This window comes from Onychostruthus taczanowskii, unplaced genomic scaffold (assembly GCF_017590055.1).
Source record: "Onychostruthus taczanowskii isolate IOZ18803 unplaced genomic scaffold, ASM1759005v1 scaffold1, whole genome shotgun sequence".
Classification (NCBI taxonomy): domain Eukaryota; kingdom Metazoa; phylum Chordata; class Aves; order Passeriformes; family Passeridae; genus Onychostruthus; species Onychostruthus taczanowskii.
Window position 1 is genome coordinate 31,206,570 of NW_024496525.1, and position 20,117 is coordinate 31,226,686.

The window sequence follows — 20,117 nt, forward strand, 5'->3', positions numbered from 1 at the left end:
CTCCAGAAGCAAGGATGGGGAATTCCAACCACAAGGTTCTCCTGAACTTCCTTCAAGGTGGTCCTCATTCACTAACAAGGGGGATCCCCAAGCTTCTCCAGGGATAATTCCAGACCCAAACATGAATGCTTTTTTCCAGACAGACCTTATTTTAAAGTAATGTAACATTTAAGCAGGACTAAAATAGAACAAAGTCACGTTTCTATGCTACACATAGATGTGGAATGGAAATACCAATGTGTCTTCCTGGAGTTTGAAACAAGGCTGATGCCTTTTTGCCTACAAAGCCCAATTCAAAACCCCTTGAAATAAACCATTGACTTTGCTTGGTCCCATATTGATTTGATCTCTGCTGAGGAAGGGCAGGCATTGCATAAGAGAAGGATTTAATTTCTGTCTTTGCAATATTTAAAAGGCTTTCTGTGTTTTTGTTGCTGATGGCAGCCATGGCCAGCAGCACTGCACCACTTCCTGCTGTTGCTTTGTTGTCAGGGTCACAGGGAGGATCCCACAATGTCCAGTGTGGACAGTAGTGTGCTGCCAGTCCTCCCACTGTTTAATGCTGCTCATGGTCGCCTGTGTCCTGCATTCTGGCTGCACTCCCTGCCACAAGTGGTAGGTCAGAAAGATGGGTCTTTCCCTCCACACTGGGGGAATGTGCCTGGGCCGTACTTTTAGAGACTCATTTCTCTTCTGAATACATTTTAGTCTCCAGTATGGAACAAAACACTTCTTTGTGCCCTGGTGCAGTTCAGTCACACGTTCAGGTGCACCTTTTCACTGCTGCCGTGGACCAGGACCCCTCAGTCATGGACAAGCACTAGGACACAGCCCTGCATGACAGCCAGGTCCCGTTGTGCCCCGTGCCCTGCAGGCTGGCATGGAGAGCAGCCTGTGACAGCTGGCAGCCTCCAAGGCATGCAGCAGTGACTAAGATGAGTGACAGAAGAAACACTCAGAGCTCTGCTGCTGTTCACAGTTTACCTGTGCTTTAATTAAAGCATCACAGATCTGTATCTCACTGTGGTTGTTTCCTGCCTACCTGTTAGCACAACACTCTTCTGTGAAAATGATTGTAAATCCTGCTTGAGAACCTTAAAGGGATAAAGTGGCAAAAATTCTAGGAACTCACTCTTCTGCTTCATTTCCTGCTCTGCCTTCTCCTTAGGTACTTTGGTATACGTGATGGTGAGGAGATGGCTCTTCCTGGGAAGCGTTGCAGAGATGAGGGCTCTGGTTCACACTCACTCCCTTGAGAGTACATCTGTGCTCCATTAGTCCTGGTGAACAGGATGTCATGGTGACCTAGAAACGAGGAGGGCCCAGAGATGCAGTGATGTATTTGGGAATGAGTGCTCATCCCTGCAGGGGCTGCATCTCTTGGGTTCAGGGGTGCACTGGACAGCCTGTGTGTTCATGCCTTCCCAGGTTCGTTCTGGTCAGATACTGGAGAACTGTGCCCTCCTGGGCTGCAGTTCAGGGGTGTGTGGTGGTCCCAGCTCACCTCTGTGCCAGTGGGAGCAGTGCAGGCTCGGAAAAGGAAGGTTGAGAAATGCCTGAGCTCTTGTAGGCCATTGCTGGACTCCATCTCAGCTTCTGCTTGCACAAGTAGGAGAGAGGCACGATAAGAGCAGAGTGGGAGAGTCAGCATTGCATAACCATGATGTTACACCAAAGGTACGTGCAGCTGTGGCCAGTCTAAGGGAGGAAAGGGGTTGCTGGAGTACCAGAAAGTTCTGTCTGTGTCACCATGAGGGAAAGCATTTACATGCTGCTTGGCCTCTTGAGTGCTCCTGAGGAATGATGTTGTTTAGGTGCCAAAAGAGGGGAGCCAGACTGTGTTATTTCCTTTCTCCCTACGTGACAGCTTCTGAACTGGAATGAATCTGCATCAGCATCAGCACAGGGAACAGAGAAACCTTGAATTAAATAGTGAAATAAAAATAATTCTCCTCACTGGTATCCAACCCTTCACCTGCATATCTCAACCAGGAGATCTGTGTCCTTTTGCAGGCTCTTGTCCTCTGCTGCAGGGCAGCAGCTTTGATCTCAGAGGTAAACTGGCTGATATGCTGATAGGAACAACCACAAAGGCCAGCTGGGAACAGTCCTGTGGGCATCTCACTGTACCTTGTGCTTCCCCCTGGCTGCTAAGGTCAACTGCCCACAACTGAGCTCTTCCTTGCTGTGAGTGGTCCCTTCCCATCATCCCTGCTCCTGCCCTCAGACCCAAAGCCAAAAGCCATTCCAACAGCATGCACCAGCTCTTCCTGCTGCTCCAAGCCCACTGAGATTGCCCAGCCAGGCTTTGGGAGAGCATTTTCCTCTCCTCTTTACTGGAGTGCAGGACAAGAGCTACATTTTGCCACCCCATCAGGACCTGCAGGTACAGCTGAGAGCTCCTGACCAGGCACCCTGCAGTGAGCAGCAGTGTGAGCTGCTGAAGACCTCAGCCTGAAGTTATTTTGGTGGGGGCTGAGTGGGTTGATGCTAAATATCGAATTCCTCTATAGTTGTTAAGAGGGCAATCTGCATGAGTGGTTCCAGTGGAGCTGTGGAGCTCTCGCCAGGGGTCCAGATAGCTGCAGGATATATCAGAGACCAGGACTGAATGAATTCAGAGCTTCTCCTCCCAGAGGTGCAAGCTGAGTAGTCAAAGCTACGTAAGGAGAAGAAGGAGCCTTTTCCATCTCTTTCTGAAAGCTGATCCTGATTCACCATGAAGCCCATGTGCATGACTAGGTCTAGTCAGCTCAGAGAAACTGTTGCTTTAGCAACCTGCCTTTGTATTAGGCACCATGCAGGAAGGGGAAGTCTGCAGTGGGATTTTCCTCTCCCTCATGTTGCTTTGGGAGAGCTGTAGTCCCCCCTCCTAACTTGAGTCAAAAATACATTTGCAGTAGTTTTTGCCTACCATGTGTCTGCAATTCAGCGTGGCTTGTCCCTGGGCATGTGGAATGAAAGTTTGTGATGTCAAAATATTCTGAGCCAGAAGTTTATTCCACTTGAAGGGTGAGGAAGATGTTGAAGTTGTATGCTCTGATACTTTTTATACTGGTCCCCTGTCCTCTTAGAAATTGTCCATAAAGTACCATTTCAGAATAATTAAAGAATCAAGGGTTACCTGTTTGTAGGAATCAGCTGGATTTGAGAACCAAATCTGCTTGGAGGAAGCAGGGGAAGGAGCAGTAGTAAGTGGAGAATGATTTCTAGGAGAAAGCTCTTCCTTTCCTGGCCTTTTGCAATAAAGAGCTAATTTGCCAGGAAAGTCCAGATTCTTCTCTTGAAAACTGTGGCTCAGAAATGCTCATTAGTGAGGATGTCAGTTCAATCAGGCTGTTTTAACAAGGGATGTAGGGTGGGATCTACAGCTGATGGAGAGGAAAGGAGAGAGGGAGAGGGAAAGAAGTCTGCAGTCAGCTCAGCCTGTTGGATTACAGGTGCATCATGTCACACTGTTAGAGGAGTTCAGTGTGGTTCAAATTATGTCAGAAAAATACACAATGTAGTTATGTTTTATACAAAAAAGAATCACCCATTTCATGACATTGCTGGGCAAGAGCATTGAGTAAGAGCGAGATTTAATTGCCTGTGTTGAAAAATCAGATTTAACTAAGAAACTAACTACAGTTTCTGCATGTTCTCTTGATGTGTTTTTGTGTCTTCTGACGGATAAGGTGGAAGCATGTAAGAAAATGGATGATACTTGGCTGGAATACAGAACCCACAAGCACATCAATCTTCCCAGACAGATTGACTTCCAGTTTTTACCACCCAGTGTTCCCAGGAGGATCCTTCATTGCTAACATTTCCTCACTCATCTTAACAGCCCTTTAAAGAGAGAGGGAAGTGCCCTTTTGCAGCAGGGTGTGCAGATGTTCTCATGCTTGCAGCTGATCACCAGCCTCTGACACATGTCAGAGCAAGGATGGCAGCACTGGGCTCCTTTAGGTTTTCACATGGACTATAAATGGCACTGACTGTATTCCCTCTGAAGGCATTACAGCCAGCCCTGTCCACTGCTGGCATTAGAGCAGCACCAAGAGGCCCAGGTGGGCTGAACACATGAACCTGTCACAGCTGAGAAAGCCACCAGCAAAGCATGACCTGGTCAAAGCCACTGGCAAAGCGTGACCTGGTCAAAGCCACCAGCAAAGCGTGACCTGTGCATGACCGTGTGGCACCGCAGCAAGCCCAGGGCTTCCTCCACCTCAGGGACAGTGCTGGGCCTTGAGCATTATCCCTTGGAGCACCTTCTGCCCCCAAGGGAACACAAGGGCTCAATTCCCCTCAGACTAAGTGCCTTTGCTCCTGGCACTTCTGTGCCACTTCTGACAGAGCTGCAGTCTAAGAGTGAAGGTGCAGCGTGCTTGCCTAGGAAAAAAAAATGCAGTTCTTCCTCATGGTAAATCTCTGTGTGAGATGGGATTTCTGCTTCATAAGGAAACAGTTCCTCATTTATCATGCAATTTGACTTTGATCCTGCAAACATTTACTAAGAGAGGGGAAGGGATTTGCAAAAGGGCTGTGGCAGGAGATTGGAAATACCCGCGGCTGTTGTGAGAGCGTGGTGGCACCTCCAGGTTAGGGAGCTGCTGGCTGCCTGAAGGAAGAGCAGCAGCTCTTCCTTCTCTAAGAAGGTAAAAGGATTTCATGACCCAGCTCCTACTGACTTTTCTTATTTATTTCAGTGGGATTTCAGCACAACTGCCTCGATCACCTGGGCCCTGGTTGTGTAGGCTTCTTTGGGAATCGCACAGCACCGTGCTCCTGTCAAAGGCTGATGCACGAGGGGATTGTGCAGTGGCAGAATGAAAAACAGGACCTGACACCCCAGATCTTCTCACAGCTCTTTCTTAGACAACAGTGCTCTCCCAATGCTCAGCAAGAATCTCCTCCAGAGCAAAACTCTCACACGGCAGCATCCCAGTGCCCACAAGTTCTTACAGTACCTGGATGCAAATACAGTTAGATAATGTCTTGACTCATGTCACAACTCATTACCAAATCAGAGCATGCAGCCATATCAATGCTTAATGATCTTCTGAAACTTTAATTCATTTTACTCTGTAGCCATTTTCATTAATTAGCTGCATTAATTTTATACAGATTAAAAATGTAAGTCAATCTCTTTGAAGTAGAAAAGTGGCATTTTAAAATCTACATTCTATCCCAAGCCTATAAATACATCTGCCTCATAGAAATCAGCTGTTTATGGTAGTTCTTATAGCAGAGAGGGTGACTCAAAGAGGCTTATGTGCTGCATTAGTTTTATCAGAGCTGAAAAAAACCTCCCAAATTCCCTGTGAATTAGAAGGATCAGTGACTATAGATAGATCCTATGCTCTTCCCCCACCAGCTGAAACATGGCACTGGTTTTGTATAGTCTGGATCCAAAGTAATCGCACTGGCAGAAAACAGTCACATTTTGTTGCACTTTTACAGAATACTTTCTCAAGTAAAAATCAACAAAGCAGCAACACCACAAAGGATGCTAATTGCTCAAAACACAGTCAGTGTTTTCCTCCATGCCTGCCCCACGTTGTTGTAGAAAACCTAAGAGTGGTTGAATTCAATTATACAGCCCAAAATAATATTAAAAGATCATGAGTAAGGCTGCAGAGCAACCCATGCAAAAAGCTAGGGAATCTAATAGAATTAAGGCACTTTCTGAAGCCATTAGTTGTAGGATAAATAAGGCTGAGTAGTGAGTTGAGGGATAAGGGATGGAGGGTTGAGGTTCTAGCTGGGTCTCACAGGAGTCTGGAGGTCACCAGTGGCGTCTTGGCGCCTGTGCTGGTACTTGTGCAGCTCAGTGTTGTTATAAATGACCTGGAAAAAGGGCTGAGCACTTTGTCAGGGGAGTCTGCTGATGGTGCACAGTTATTTATGGCACTGAGGATGGGGACAGGTCATAAGGAACTATGGAAGGACTTTATTGGTGAGTCCTGCCTAGTGACAGGCTGGGCAATAAAGCGCAGGTGGAACTCACCCAGAAAAATGCAAAGGGTTACCAGGGGCAGCCTGTGGGGAACTGGGAGCTGATGGTGCTGGGGCTGCAGCACCAGGGCAGAGGAGCTCTGTGCTCAGCTGGCTGCCCCAGAGGAGCAGCACTGTGAGAGGAGCACTGCCATGCTCTGAGGGAAGTACAGGCTTGTTCCTTCTCACAGGAGCTGTCTGAAACCTCCTTGCAGCGCGTGACTAAGGGGAGCAGCTCTAGGAGATCATTCCCATTTACTCCAATGTCCCATTGTACTTTCCTGCCAGTGATGGGCTAAAGCTCCGTGACACTTCCCTAAGATGTAATGGCTGCTTGCTGCAAGTCAGAGTCAAGTTCCAGTTGTGTTTTCAACCACATAAGATTTATCTTGCAAAACTTTAGTGGCTCTTAACAGTACATTTGCCCACTTGTAAGATCATTATGACTTTGTTTCCTAAACATCTGAAGGCCTTTGAAAAGCAGAGGGCTTGCTCAGCTGTGTCCATAAACATTCAAATTATACTTGACTTATTTTCTACCCTGTATTTATCCTCTGTGTGTGCGTGTTGCTGTTTAGCAATGCAGCAATCTTCAGAGACTGATGACAGAAGAAGCCTCCTACCTGCACTGCAGCCTGGGCAGCTAAACCTCCTGGCTCCATGCTTGAATCTGGGATGGACCAGAGAGTAAGCCTTTTAAATTACTTATTTGAGCACCATTGCATGCCAAAAACAAGGGCAGCAGCCACTGGAGTGCCAGGAAGGCACTGCCAAGGGCACTGCCAGGTGGCAGCTTGGTTTGCAGTGGCTGGTGGAGAGCTGGGCACCCATCCCTGTGCTGCCACTGCCCCCCAGCCCATTGCCTGCTCCAGGGGCTGGGATCCATGGCTGCAGCAGGGAACAGCCCCATTCCCACCTGGCAGCTGCAGTGTCCTTGGGAGGCAGCACGGCTCAAGAGCAGCAGCTTGTTTGCAGGCAGTGGGATTTTACAAGGACTTTTAAGAGGCAGCTCTGGGAACAGGTGACACAGCAAACACTGGTGACGGTGCTCTGCCCTGCCAGGCACCACGCAGCTGTGGGATTTATCTGCTCCACTGATCCTGACCACAGCTGCCCATCATATTTCAGTGTATTTATGACAACTATAGGTCCAACTCTTCCACTTCTTTTGGAAAAAAAAAAAAAGCAATAAACACACATTACAATTTGCACAAAAAATTTCAACACCCAGGCTAAAATCAGTCTTTATGTGCTTGGAATTTATTTAAAATAATTGCTATTTATGCCCTTTTTTTTTTATTTTTTTGGCTTTTTACCAATTTAATCAACATAATTTGACTGTGCTGGAACAAATCTACAAGACTCCAGAACTGCTCTTGCAGATCATGCAGATTAAACATGAACTAATTAGTAGATTTCTGGATTTCTAAATCCACAGTTTTGGAAAAAGCTGACAATGCCCATCAGTCTTCACACAACAAGAGAGAGGCAAAACCCAGACGTACAAGAAAAATGGCTACAGATGGACATATGTGTCAGAAATCTTTGCAAAGGAAAAGGATTTAAAAACAAAACCAAAAACAATAACAAAAGGATATTGGGATAATAAGCAACAGCATTTTGGGGGTTTTTTCCGAAATATTTCAATAATAAATTCACGTCTCTGCTTTTTCTGTCTTTAGTTCACTTTTTTGTGGAAATGAAACATGGTTCTGTAAGAACTAGAGGCCATAAACCACCGTGGGATAAAAAGGAAAAAGTAGCAGAAGCTGCGAAGATGAATATTGAATTCACCCACGAGTTAGTCTGAGCACATCCAAAAGCCATGACGTCAGTAAAAAGGAAAAAGCCTGACTATTGCCCTGGGAATGAAACCAAAAACTTGCTTTGCCAATATATGAAGGTTTCTGAAAGTCTTCTAAAAGTTTCCTCAGGAGACAACAATAACTCGATTAGAAATGTTCCAGCAGATGATGAAGAACAATAACAGCTGCTCCAAAGCTCACTGCAAACAATGGAAAGTCCCCGTTGATTTGTTCAGTCTTGAACAGGGTCCAGAATTCACAGAATTTCACAGAAGAGGTAAAACCAGCTGTCTGCCTGTGGCAGCAGCGTTCACGCAATGAGGGGACAGGAATGGCCCCATAATTCAAGCCCTGCCCAAAAACTGCCACTGACAGGCAAGAGCCTACAAAGAGGCACTGGAAAAGTGGTTCAGTGCTGGTCTGGAGGAAGGATGCTCCCTTCCCAGGCTTGATGGGATAACACAGACAAACTCAGAAAGGTCTCTCTGGGATTAAACCTGTCATGTGTAAATTGACATTGTTAATTTCCTACGTGCCTTAAGGAGGTGGTTTTTCTTTCCTGCTTGGTTAGTCACACACAATCAGAATGTCCACCAGGTTTATGGCAGGTCTCTCAGCTGCATTTCTTGGCACTGAGCTTATTAAACTGCCCATGGGGGTTGAATGGGCTGGGCAGGCTCTGCTCTTTGCTCTGATCTGATAAACACTCCAGTCTGTGTCACCTTCTGAGCTTACTTGGGAGATACCTGTACATAAGTTGGCTCTGATGATTTCCCCTTGTCATCACCATCTAAAGCCTCCCTTGCCTGGCTTCCAAGAGCAGGAAGCTGCCATGTCTCTGCCCAGAGCCCCCATTCCCGTGCTCAATGCAATTAGAGCCTGTTGCCCTATGCGGTGCAATTAGAGTTAATGAGGAAGTTTAAACCAATGACATCAGAAATGTGTTTTGCTCATTATCTTTGAAACACAGATAAAAGAAGCAAGACAGCCTCAAAACCATATGACAAATGTGACAGTGCTGGAGTCTGAATTCCAGGACTGCACGAGCACCCAGGGAGTGCTGGGCTGAGGGGCACAGGCTGTGGGTGATGGGACAGCCTTGTAAGGAATTTAGCTACAGACAGGGAACTGTTGGGGCAACAGAGTAAGCAGTGGGTTTTGCCACCAAAAGGACAAATTCCTCTTTCACCTCCTGGGGACCTTGGAGTAAACCTGCTCAGCGAGGCTTTGTGCCTTCCCACAGTTCAGAGCAGCTTTGTGCTCCAGCACAGGAGCTGGGCAAAGTCAGCAGGAATAAACTGAATCCTAATAACATCTGCTTCACTTTCCTAGCTCGTCCCCCACCACCACCTCACAAAAAGAGAAGCATTTGGGAAGTCCAAGAGATGCTTTCCCCATGATGCAGCTTAAAGTTGGTTTCAAAATAAAACCACATTTCTGTGCAAATGGAGCTTTAACTGCAGTATTATTTATTTAACAAGCCAAAGACAAAATAAAACTTAACCCTGTTCCTCAGCCTTTCATTAGGTGCATATTTATTTTGTCCTTTCTCACAAAATTATGTAGTCTTGTATTTGAAGGCAGCTTGTGTAGCTCATACTCTTTTGGCCAGGTACAATAAATACTCCTAAAAGTAATCCTAATAAAGCTTGTGCAAGCATGCACACTCTCTAAGCATGCACCCTTCCCAAATTCCTGTTCCTGCCCCATGGAACTGAAATCACGCTTTTTCCATTACAAGGTTAAAGCCTGTGCACAGGCAGAGCAGAGGCTCTGGATCCTTGTCCTAGTAGTTAAAATCCCTCTGGAATTTGTGTCAATTTATCCAAAGGGCTACTTGGAAATACTGTGCAGGGCTTAAACCCCCCTCCTCTGTGCTATTTTCGAGCACAAGCTCTAGCAGCTCTGAAGCATTTATTCCCAATTGCACCCACAACTTTTCATTTTGGTCTCTTTAATGTGTCAGTTTAAATCTCTTCCCCTTCCTCAGGCAGCTCTCAGGCTGTGCGGTGGCGTTGGGGCTGATGCCTGAGAGCAGGAACTGTGCAAAGTGTTCTCACAGCAGCAGCACTTTCTCATTTCATGGCATTGCACATCTTGGAAGGCACAGGAAAGTCTGGTTTATGCCCCAAAAGGCACACTGGCACTTCAGCATGTGCCAAGGCCATGCAGCCTTTGCTTTAGCTCCAGAATCACCTGTACAGCTTCACCTGCCTAAGTCCTGTGCTGCAAAGTCAGACATCAGTTATGGGTGGGGTTTTCTAGCATTAAAACTTTTATTTGGGGAAAACAAATCAGTTGTACCTGCACCACAAACAATCCCACTCAGCCATCAGTCTGCACAGGCAAAGCAACAGAAATTCCCCCCCTGAGGTGGATGTTCCCCAGGGGCAAAGCTGCTGTGAGCTGCAAGAGCAGGAGGATCACATGTGCGCCGTGTCCATATGTCCCTGTCACCTCGTGGGACACTGCAGGGAACGGATGTTATCCCTCTGGAGGAACCATGCTGCCTCCACATCTCTCACCAGGAGCTCACGAGGAGGGAGGAGGCAATTTCAGAAACTCACACCCCAGAACTGGGAAGGCTTTTTCCATGTTCCTTGCTGAAATTAGTCTTTCCACTTCTCTGCCAGTCCTCCTCCTCCCAGTCAGGCCTGTCACTGGGGAAATGCTAACTCCAGGAACGCCGGTGCGGATTTGGTGCACAGGCAGGGAGACTGCTCCTGCCTCTCTCTGGGGAATGAATCCCTGCATTAGCAGGGCAGTTTATTGCAAATTCAAAACAAAGAAATCAAGGAAAAAGTGATTACCTACAGGAAAGCTTCAGCTGATGGAGTGGGGCCAGTGTCCCTGTGACTGTGTCCGACCTTGGATGGGTCACTTGGGTCCTGCACAGCCCTGTCACAGGCAAGGGCTCTGCAGTCAGCCAGCACAGGGCCAGGCACTGCTGCTGGCTCTGCCCTTAGTGTTCTACTGTTCTTTTATTATTCATATAAAGCCTTCTAACATGCTTGTTTATAATATTACTTTCTACTCTGCGAAGGCCGTATGGACATGATGATCAATTATATGCTAAAAGCATAGTGAAGGGTGCTTTATAAAGTCAGCTTATTAGGGGTTTATTCAGTAAATGTATGTCTTTTAGAATGCTTATGTACACAGAAACAAAGATGCCTAGTAATTACATCATTCAGGTCTACAGTTTATAGATCTGAAAGCCAGGGGAAGTTCCAATATAATTCAGCCCCATCTCTGCACAAAATAAGGAGTCTGTGCTGTTCATCTAATAAGAGAACAAAGCGTTCGGAGGTCTCTGGAGTAGAGTTGCAGTAGCCAAATTCAGCTTTAACACACACCATCAGGGAGCCAGATGAGCTTGTGGTAGCACATACCATGAAGGGATTCATGTGATGCAGCCCTGGGGCGTCTCCTCTCACCTGCATCCCACAGGCCTGGGTACACAGGGGCAACGCTTCCCTTTAGCAGAGAAAGTGTTCTGTCATTTTTCTCCAGATCGTCACAAGACATAGCCTGTTCTCAATGTAAATATCAAGAATCTCAAAAAGTTCTCCCTCACACACAAAGGTAAATGAAAATGCCCCTTCCTTGGAGCTGGCAATGTTTAAAAAGCCTTAATGAGCTTTTCTTATTCATAAAAATGCCTTGTTTTTAAAAGCTTGCCATTTCCTTAACAGCTTTAAATGTGTCTTTGCATCTCTCCAAATCTGCAACTCTTTTTCCTCCCACTTTCCTCCAAAGTCCATGTTATGGAGTATGCATGATATGGTCTTGCAGCTGCTTCTGCCTGAGGAAAGTCCAACAACTCACAAAATGGCAACAAGGAGAAAGTGTCAGTGGGGAAAGTTAATTTTAATGAGAAGAAAAGAAAATGCCCAGAGACAAAAGTCAAAGCTAGGTTGTGTTGTAAGTGGAAACCTCTTAGTTCTGTGGGACACCCAGAACACATGCTCAGAGAAGCTGAGTCACACATGCACCTTTCTTGAGCTTTCTCTTAAAGTCCAGCCTGACACAACATAGCATGGACATCTTGCATGACATCTCTCAATTCTGCCTGCCTGCAAAAATATTGAAGGATTTACATTCTCTTGTTAATTTTTTTCCCCAAACAATAATTATTTTTTAATTACAGGTGTTAAGATGATATAATGTCCCTCCTGTGTTCTCAGGCACCCTGCTGTTTTGCAGAGCAACAGTAATATCTGGCAATGATAAGATCTTTATAAACCTGATGTCCTTGTCAAACAAAGAGGACTTTGATTCTACAGTAACATTGCGTTTGGTGAAAACCTGATTTGCAGACAGTCTTTTCCCATCAGCCCACTATGAAACTCACCCAGTGACCTTCAAGGGCTTTTGAGTTCATGTCTAGCAAAGCAATGGCACAGTGAGCACCTGACTTTCAACCCATTCATCAGACCTGCCACTGCTGGCCCCACCTCTGCCTGTAACCTTCAGCCATGGATTTGGAGCTTGTAGTCAGCTCTTTTACCACCTGAGCCCTTTGAAATGCCTTTCAGCCCCATTGCAAATGGCAATATAAAAATGGTGATAGAGGGAGATTAAAGGCTGATGGCAGGTCTCAGAGGAACTGTGCTATCTCTCCAGTTCTCTGCCAATATTTTCCAGGAACTTACTTCCTCTTATATAAGTTATAGATATATTTTTAAAAAATTCAATCTGCCTTATGCAAATATTTCTTATCAGCAGATAATGCACTTGCAGCACCAGACATATGTGATTAGGGAACCTGGGCTCGAGGTGACACAGTGGTAGCTCATGGTACCATGCAGAACAGCAGCTGGACTCCTTCCACCTAAAAAGTTATTTCTTCTAACTATAAGGAATGAAGCATTAAGCACAAATGACCCAGTGAGTAAAATGCTTTACAGACCACCACTCAGTGGACCCTCCAACATAGCCTAAATGTGCCAGTTCAGAAGTGGGGAGAGGGGAAAATGTGGCTTTACTCCCTTAAACTCTTGAGATGAGCAAAATAATGTAAATGTGTGTGATCCAAATTACATGTCTGTGATCCAAGGTGCTTGCTGCTGTGGCCCCCAGAAAGTCACCAGCAATGCTTCCTTTCTTCTCATGACAATAATTTGTGGACCAGTTTTTAAGGGTGCCATGCATGAAGTGTTTTTCTCAATGAAGCCATTCTCAGAATTTGGAGGTCAGACCTACACCCACAGACATCACTGGCAACCCTTCCATTGACTTCAGCAGCCTTTGAATCAGCCCCTCGTTTCTGTGGGTGCTGTGGGAACACGGATGCACAGTGCTCCGGCAGCAGCCTCTTAAAAATGTATTTGGGATAATTTCTCCCTCTGGCAACCTCGAGTTTAGCAGCTTAATCATCAGACAGGAATAAGAGTAGCAGAAAGATTTTCCACCTTCCTACAATGAGTTAATTCTCTCCCCTGCTATATTAGCCGTCATACATCTATATATACTGTCATTTGTTTCTCACCCTCCTCCAGATCAGAGAGCTGCTTAATCACTGCCTGTCAGCTCCTGCCTTGCCATATTTCAGCCTGTTCATTTAAAATGTTGTTATTTGCTCCCTGGGCAGCCAGTAGTAAACCAGAGAAGCAATCAATAAATGTCCTTAACCGGAGCTCAGGCTGCAAGCGGAAACATTGTCTAAAGCAATGGGGGGAGGATAAATCCCTGTTTCCTTCCTCTGGCACTGCTGATTGCACATATGCACTGATTCACTTGTCAGCTTGCCATCAGCACACACGCTCTGCCTCCCAAAGCAAAGGGGTTGTGAGAGGAGAGAGAGCAAACCCCACACAGAACCGCCACTGCTCCCGTGGCTGAGCCATCTCCTCCCTGGCTGGACACCTCTCCCTGGGGAGGGCTGCGTGCCTGTCCCCACTCCCAGCACCTGGGAGGGTCTGGCACAGGCTGGCACGTCCCAGCCCCACAGCATCCCACGGGCAGGCCACACTCCAGGGAAGGGCCGTGGCACGGAGCAGCACACTGGCGTGGTGCTCTGCAAGCCAAGACACCAAAGTGAACCCAACCCAAGGTGACCACAGCCACAGCTGGTAGCCCTTGCACCTGCAGGTTGGAGCTGCTGCCCCTTCAGAAGGGGGGAGGAGCTGGTCTCCTCTCCATCATGACAGCTGGTGCCACGTTGCTCCATCCTTCCCACCTGTTGCCTGCTGTGCAGCTCATCAGCAGGAGCCAGGAATGTCTTTCTGGCCTTGAGCAGCACCCCAAAGCCTCCAGCCCCACAGCTATTGTCAGAGCTGCAAACATTGCTCAGATGCAAGCAGCATCCCCTTTCTCCTGCCCTCCCAGCCTCCTGTGTCAGGATCCTTTGGATGCAAACTAACGTTGTGTCGCTCCTGCCAGCCATCCCTTTGGAAACTAGAGGGATTCTTACTCCTCTTACCAGCATTTTGCACTTGGACAATACCACAAGACTACAGCAAAGCTACATGGGCATAGGTGACTTAATCATGTAGTAACTAGTGAACAACAGGACAATGTTTCTCTAATATTTTGCATCTTGTGAAGGTAAGATTGAAATAGAGGCATAGGTAAAAGATTATTATCTCTGTAAAGCTTTTCTTACATAGACAGATATTTCCAGGAAATTGGTATTTTTCCTTTCAATTTCCATTTTCAGATTTTTGTACCTGTAAAGTGAAAGCTATAGGCAAATACAAGGTAGAAAATCAGGAAATGGCTGGGTTTCAAAATAAATGCCAAGGTAATGTCAACTTTATACTGACATTTGTCAGATATAAAAAGGTGGTGAAGAGACAGTTCTGCCTGGGATATGAAGAACCACTTGGCAGGGGGTGGAGATTGGGGGTTTTGTGTTTTTGGTCTTTCATTGGGGGTTTTGGGTTTGGGGGGTTTTTTTGTTTGTTTGTTTGTTTGTTTTTGTTGTTTTTTTTGTTTGGTTGGGGTCATTTGTTTTTTTTTGTTTTGTTTTTTTTTGGGGTTTTTTTGTGTGTTTGGTTGTTTGGTTGTTTTATGTTTACCTAGGAAAAGACATAGGACCTTCACACTATCATTTAACAAGATCATCCTTTCTGAGGCTTTGATAATGCTTTAACTTGCACACATAAAATGTTGGAAAACGGAGCCAAAAGTCAAAAGCAGGCTTTGCAATTAAATCCAAATAATACTTTCCAGACAGTGGTCAAGAGTAGGAAAAAAAAGCAAGAACAGTGACAGAGGTCTTCATTGAGGCTCAAAGGTTGGATGGTTCCTACAGTATAGTATTTAAGAACTGAATGAGTTTGATTCTTAAAAACACCAAAGTTTTCTATGAGCCTTTATGTTGCTGTTTCCAAAAATTAGTTTGCATCCCTTTCTCTACCCAGTCTTCCTGGAATCCAAGTCTGTCAGCTTTTAATGGTCAATCAATTTTTTAATCAATCCTGAGTGTTGGCTACTGCAGTTAAATTCAAAGTTGTGGTCCAGACTGCGAAGCTGCCTCCTGTTGTAACTTGGCAGTTAAGTAGCTGTACCAAGTGGGTCTTTAAAGGGCAACCTAAATAGGAGCTGTTAATTCCACTGCTGGCACAACCAGTAACTGTTTGGAAAAGGGTTGGTGGGTGAAAAATGTGGTAGAAATCAGTTTTATTTTATTCTGCCATGATGGAACCCTTTTAGATGGCTCAGTCCCTGCCAAAGCTCCCATCAGTCAGTGTCTGGGTCACCACACTCCAGCCTGGCCTCAGCTCCTGAGCAAATGTTTCCATGTCATTTAATGCCACCATGATGAACATCATAAGGCATAAACCTGGCATTAGGTGAGCAAAAGGGACATAAGCTATCCCTTCTGGGGCTTCTGAAGAGCCAGGGCTGGAGGAGCTGCATGCTCTGGGACATGCCAAATGTGGCATAAAAGGGCCATAGCACAGCCACTTTGTCCCTGGGTGTACAGACTTAACTGCAAAACCAAACTTGTTTCTGTGCTCAGTGATGGGACCTGGGAAACCCATCTAGGGGCAGATGCCACTTAGTTATGTACACACTTAACTGCAAGACCAAACTGGTTTCTCTGCTCAGTGATGGGACCTGGGAAACCCATCTAGGGGCAGATGCCACTTAGTTATTATTTATTTTTAATTCAACACAGGCTCTGATCATCGCTGTTGGTCCAAACACAGCATGACAATTCTCCTGCAAAACTCGAGTCAGTTTTTTATTTTTAATTCAACACTTAGGCTGTGACCATTGCTGTTGGTCCAAACACAGCATGACAATTCTCCTGCAAAACTCGAGTCAGTTAGATGAAAAGTTCCTTCCAAGTCAGCAGAGGGATTCCCAGGGGTGCTAAAGTAGATCAGAAGTAGATATAACATAAAGCAGCTGTAAGTAAGAGAAGGGGAGAATATTGTAGGAAAAGAGTAAAGGAAACAGAAGGTTACACAGATACCTCAAAATATCCTTTCATTCCTGCCAGGTATTAGTCAGTTTTGTCTCCAACCATAACATGTCTTCTCCCAAAGAAACACCATTCTCTATCCTCCTTCTCCAAATGTGATCCAATGTCTCCTGCCTTGACACTGGAAGTGGGGAGCAGGCACCAGCTGTCCCATTTGCAGCTGCCAAGATGGAGACAAAATCCTGGCTGATGCCCCCATGCCTGCCAGTGCCCAGCTGTCAGCAGTGACTGGCTGTCCATGTGGTCCTGTCCCATGCATTCTCTGAAACCAGAGAGCTGCATGCACAAATGGACCTGGCCCACACCTTTAACAATTTTTTTTCCTTCTTCCTCCATCTTCTCTGTAACAAACCATCTCCCTGATGGATCACACGACAGCAATACTCCACTGCAGCAGCTCTTATGCAGCGTAAGAGCATAAGACTTTTGTCTTATGAACAACAAAAGTGTGAGAGATGCTACCACAGGACTGCTTAGAAGAAAAAAAAACACCTTGTAAACTCCATCCTCAGATGATAAAATGTGTCACATGAATCACCCCCATCCCAGCCCAAGAGCACAGTGTCAAGGGCAGTAATAAAGAAGATAAGGAGTGCAGAAGAGCACATGCAGCCCACTTTCATTACTCCCATCACTAACAAGTCAATGAATCAAAGCATGAAAGTGAATGCATGCAAAAATGTGTAGAGCTGAAGAAAGCATCCCTTATTCCCTGACAGGGAGGGAGAACGCCTTTTTCAGCAAAACAAAGTTTCAAAAGCAGTATGGAAAGTTGAGCCTGAAGCTGTGCTGACAACCCTGTGCCCTTGGGTTACTTTGGATAATGTCTATGGTCGTTCTACAAAATATGGATGGTGCCTCCTTTGCTGCACTGGTACTCATCTGGATTTGGTCTTTTTCCAAGTTCCCCTGGTAGGTGACCATTCTCTGCCCAGCACACAGGAGCTCCCACATTTAGACAAGAATCCTAAAAACCTAAGTAAAATCCTCACAAACTGTGCTTGGCTGCATTGCACAGAGAGGCAGTGGGGCAAGAGGCTCTGTAGGGGGCTGAAGACTGCTAGATGTCCCTCTGGAATCAGGACAACCCTGTGAGGAGACTGCAAGTGTTCTATTTAGTACCCTTTCTCCAACACAATCATCATTACTGGTCCAGTATTCATTACTGGTCTTTGTATTCCACTCTCTTTTCTCCACTTCAGAGGGCCTTGTGATATTGCAGCAAATTGGCAGAGAATGAGAGCATTCAGGCAGTTTTTAATCAAACCATGCAATGGTTTTCCTTCTTGTTCTGCCAGACAGGGACTCTCACCATCATGCTCTGTAAATGCCCTCTGCTCTGGAGCAGGAGCATCAGCCTAGACCCTGACTCAGGTTCTCCATGTCTGGAAGGAAAGGACTCATTCAGGACCTGATTCAGAGCCTCCTGACACTCAGGGCTCATTCCAGTCCTGATTCACGCTGCTGTGATCTGATTCAAACCCTCCTGGCCCAGCAGGGAAGTGGGACCATGACTCAGATTTCCAGGTTCAGAGCAGGGTGACCCAGGACACACATGGACCACAGGTGGGACAACTTCTCCAAAAACACCTCTGCTCCTCTGCTACCTACTGGGGGACATGCTGCCACCTGGGCACCTGGCTTGAGCTGCTCCAAGATGCACTTTGGACCAGGTCTGTACAACTTCTCTGTACGTTCAGAGAAGTGTGGCACCAGGACATTCAGGCTGAAGTTGTCCCCTGGGTAAACAGGTGCTGATCCACCTCTGGCAATCTCTGCATTTCCAACCTGTTGCAAGAACCTGCCTGGCAGAGCCCCTCCTCCTGACACAGTGCCAGCCCTTGTTCTGCAGGCGCTGTTGGACTGATGCCCTTTGCGTCCTGCCGTGAAGAATGCAAGGAGCTTTTTCAGCTTCAGCAGCTCAGGGCTGCTGGGTTTTGTGCCTCGTGCTTACACTTATGGGACCTGACAGTGGCTCTTTAATTCCTAATCCTTCTGAGAAGCAGACTGTGTGTTCTTCCAGCTTGGATCCGTCTGGACCTCATTAGCTCCTCTCACTTGGTTGTGCCCAGAGGAGGTGGCAGATGAACAGACCCAGGAAAATCACAGTCCGTCACTCTGGTGTTACTGTGATCCAGCCCTGTGAATTTTATACTAAATTGGAACTGAACTCCTCGATAAAGCCCCTGAGGCTTTCCTGGTATTTCTGATTATCCTTGATATACTTTCCTTTTTTGCCTTCCAGTTTCCACTTGTGTTCAGAACAGGTGTTAGGCTGAACAATGGGATGCAAAGTCAGTGGTCTGTGTGAGGTCCTTGCTCTCAGTAATGGTGGGTGTTGGCTGGCCCCATATTTTTGAGGAAAGTATGTGGATATGTGCATGGGGGAAGCTGGAAGCTTTAGAAAATCTTTCCTGATATCATTGATGAGCAGTGAGAAGAGCAATTAAAGGCTTTAAAGTATCCAGGGTATGATCCATAATGTTATCTTGTGAGCAGGAAATTCTCCTGGTGCTCTTGGTAAGCATCCTCCTTGCATGAGGCCTGAGCAGGTCAGCTTGCAGGGGGCTCAAGGCATCAGCACATCCCATTGGATCCCAGTGCTCTCCCCAGGAACAGAAATACATTGCCCATTGCTGTGTGCTTAGATTGGGTTGGACGAGCCTTCCCTTGGAATCTCAGATGTGCAAACCACACACAAAAAAGTGAAAAAGAGAAGAGAGAGAAGAGAAGAGAAGAGAAGAGAAGAGAAGAGAAGAGAAGAGAAGAGAGAGAAGAGAAGAGAAGAGAAGAGTTGTATCTCACAGCTGCAGAAAAAATTAGCTGGGAATGGAGGTGGATTGTTAACTTGTCATCTGGTTTGTATCTGCTGGGACCAGCCTGGTACCAACAAACACCATGCCTACAGACTGGGCTTGTGGAAGCTGTTAGTACTCCAAAAGGACCAGTACTGATCAAAATCAAACACACATAAAAATATCACTAAATATAGCAACACTTGACCCCTCCCCACAGGCCTGGGAGTCAGGAACCAAAGAAGGAAACCAGGATGTCTCCAACATCAGCTGCCTCTGGCTGTTAGCAGAGGGCAAGAGTGAGTGACCAAGCTCTCTGGCTTGAAGCCTTTACACTACTGAGGGTCCAGCCTCCTGCAAGGAGAATTGAGGCTTCAAAAGCCCAGTTCATAGCAGACCCCAAGATGCAGTGAGACCAGTAAGAACTTTTACCACGGAATATTATACCAAGAAATGCAGAGTTTTCTTCTGCTCTTTAAGTTTACTTCTGCAGACTGGTGTCTAGTTCTGAAAGGGAAAAAATGCCTGGCAGGCCTGAGTGCTGCCTTAGCACTCAGAATGGAAAGAGGCAGAGCTTCTCCTAGGCACTGCAGCCCTGGAATTGTTTGCCTTACTAAAAAAAAATAGCAATCCTAACTTGTTTTAACCCTAAGATTCCCATAATTTTCCACAGTGCACATCAGACCAGTCACAGGGAGCTGAGGCTGAGGGCTTGGCATTGCAGATGGAATTGCCCCTAGCTCAAGAAAAGTCCATCTCTATGGGCAACAGAAAACAGGCAGGGTCCTTTGTCTAGGAGGAACAGGATTATTGGATTGGCTTTCCAAAGAAGCAAGCAAGGACCCGAGCCAGGTACTAGCATCACTTCTGAAAAATCCACTTTTAGGAACTGAGAAAAGTTTCATTTTTATTTGCTGCTTTTGTCTTGGCCCTGTTACATTAAGTGTGGCAGGGCCAGAGAGGAGGGGTAAAGTTTTGTTAAGGAGTTAAGCCTTCACACTGGATCTCAGGGAAACTTTATTTCCCTTATGTTGCTCCTACTGTGGGACTTCAAAATGCACCAGAGTCTTGGCCACCAAGCATCAGCCTCCCAACAGTTAA